Source organism: Myotis lucifugus, unplaced genomic scaffold, assembly GCF_000147115.1.
Source record: "Myotis lucifugus unplaced genomic scaffold, Myoluc2.0 scaffold_3224, whole genome shotgun sequence".
NCBI classification, from domain to species: Eukaryota; Metazoa; Chordata; class Mammalia; order Chiroptera; family Vespertilionidae; genus Myotis; species Myotis lucifugus.
Window position 1 is genome coordinate 4246 of NW_005874272.1, and position 2653 is coordinate 6898.

Sequence of the window (2653 nt, forward strand, 5' to 3'; positions counted from 1 at the left end):
CCTTTTATTATATAGGGTAATATAACTGTCAGAATCTCACCATAAGTAACAGGTGGAATATGAGCATGGTTGGTATCTGTTACCTTATTTCCCTGAGGGTTGCATTAGAACAGTACATTTATGCTTAAAATTTTGTCCTGCAGTGAACTTCAAATTCATTCTGCTTTAAGTCTTGGTGAGATTAAAATATAACTTATCAGTGCTAATACCTGGAGTTATGTTTTCAGATCTAAAAGGCAAAGTGAGCTAGAATTGCTCTTTAGTTAGTTAGGTCATCGTGTGGACAACACCCTTCGTCTTTCTCTCAGATCTCTCTCTCTCTCTCTGACATCCGGAGTCCTCCGAGAAAAGCTCCCATTGTGCTGTGCAGGTGTTGGGATGGGTAATAACGTAGAGTTTGGAGAGGCACACCTGTTCAGTGCAGCCTCCTGGTAGTGACCTTCATTTTATTGTAATTTTCTTTGTAACACAGAAGCATGGAACCAGATTGGGGAAAGTCAAGGCACACACCTGCAGGCACACGTGCACACCCACACACTTTCTCCAGGTCCTTTGCAGAGATCTTCACCTCAGCATCTCTGTGAGCACTGAGCACTGCAGAGCTGGGGAGAGCTTTACCACGGGAATCAGTGGTTCCAATACCAGTTCTGCCACATATGGTACAAGATGTGTGACCTCAGATAGTTACTCTGTCTTCTAAATGATCAGTCTCCCCATTTGCAAAGTTGGGACAATATTGGTATTTAACTCGCAGGGAAGTTTGGGGGATAAAATGAGATGTATGAAACAAGTGCTCAGAAAATGAGAGCTGATATTGGACAGAGGTGTGAGGAATATTTTAACTCAAAAAGATGAACCTTACAATTCAGTGGACCAACAAATTATCTCTTACTTTAGGTCAGAATCACATTACATCAGTGTTGACTCATTTTAAAAAACATTACTTCCTCAAGTTTGGAGACCAAGATATTTCAAAACACCTATTCCACATTTTCAGTGAGAAGAAATTCTTTAGCACTTTTTAATTCTCCTCCTCAATTTTACTGATAGAAGTTTTTTAGTGAGCACCTTCCCATTTTTCTCTCTTGGTACTGTTTTATGTTTTCCCAACGTTCTTTTTGGGCTATGGGTCAGTTTTACAATGAAAACAAAATATTTCCTTAGTTTAAAAAGAAAATATCCTCACGTTAGTCTCCTATATATATTTTTTCATAAAACCTTTTAGATAAAAGGTTTGAAAAATCTCCAAAGACAGTAATTGGATGTAACTTTGTTACTGCTGATGGAGGGGAGGGTGGAGTGCCTGGGCTGGTTCAGATGATGACAGAACTTTAGAGTTCTCTTTGGTTTTCAGAAAGCTGACGTCTCTAATCAGCCCAACTGTTTGACCAGGAAGCATATTAGGGGGAATACTGCTAAGGTACCAGACCTTCCTAAGTCTGCTCCTTTAGCTGTAATAGGTCCTTTTAGCTCCAATTTGGGTGATTTTTCTGCTGAAAATGGCCCTTTTAGACTATGTTTGCCCTGTTATAGACTGAATGTTTGTGTACCTCCAAATTTCATATGTGGAAGCTCTTACCCCACAGTGTGCCTCTGTGGAGATGGGAGCTCAAAGGAAGGTTTAATTAAGGTTCAATGACATTGTAAGGGTGGGGCCCTAATCTGATAAGATTAGTGCCCTTATAAGAAGAGACACCTGCCGAAACCGGTTTGGCTCAGTGGATGGAGCGTCGGCCTGCGGACTGAAAGGTCCCGGGTTCGATTCCGGTCAAGGGCATGTATCTGGGTTGCGGGCACATCCCCATTGGGAGATGTGCAGGAGGCAGCTGATCGATGTTTCTCTCTCATCGATGTTTCTAGCTCTCTATCTCTGTCCCTTCCTCTCTGTAAAAAATCAATAAAATATATTAAAAAAAAAAAAAAAAAAAGAAGAGACACCAGAGAGCTAGTTCTTTCTCTCTCTGTGCCTGCTCTGATGAAGGCCATGGGAGCACACAGCAGAAGGTGGCTGTCTGTGAGCCAGGAAAGAAAGAGCACTTTACCAGAAAAATGAATTGGCTGGAACCTTGATCTTGGGCTTCTAGCCTCCAGAACTATAAGAAAAGAAGTTTCTGATGTTTGAGCCACTTCAGTCTATATTTTATTGTTGCTGCTGGCACAGAATAGGAGACATGTGCCCTGAAACAACTTCAGACATGAAAATGAGCAGATAAAACTAGAGGACACGAAAATCAAAGCTGTGACCTGCTCACTACCCTGCCTGCTACTGCTTGTCTGCTCCCAAACAGGGCAGAGAACACGCTGGTTCCTCAGCCCCTCCAGGTTACCTGCAGGTCACTGCCGCGGCTGTACGAACAGGAGAACCTGAAGGTCAGCCAGGCTTTGGGAAGCTAACACCTGAGATCCGCTCTGTTCTAAACAGCCCCAAACTATAGCCACGCACACAGCAGGATTCAATTCCAAAGTCAAAAGGTTTTCCTTGAAAATAGATTTAATTTTATTCAAATTAGAAATATCTGTCTCTCTGCAAAACCACCTCCCAACAAAGTTATCCTCTGGACAAATGAACAAAATTTTCTGGGGAAAAATTTTAAAGATAGTAAAAGAAACTTCACATTTCTTTATGTGATCGATCAAAGTTACATAATCAAAA

At 41.6% G+C, this 2653-nt stretch overlaps 1 long non-coding RNA gene across 1 annotated transcript; it reads right to left on the reverse strand.

Moving 5' to 3' along the window:
- Positions 1–414: 414 nt before the first annotated feature.
- LOC111824627 lies at positions 415–2603 on the reverse strand. Its single transcript, XR_002827730.1, has 2 exons — positions 1939–2603; positions 415–1696 (listed from the first exon to the last, which is right to left on the reverse strand). It is a non-coding gene; the product is annotated as an uncharacterized LOC111824627 (long non-coding RNA).
- Between the last annotated feature and the right edge of the window lie 50 nt (positions 2604–2653).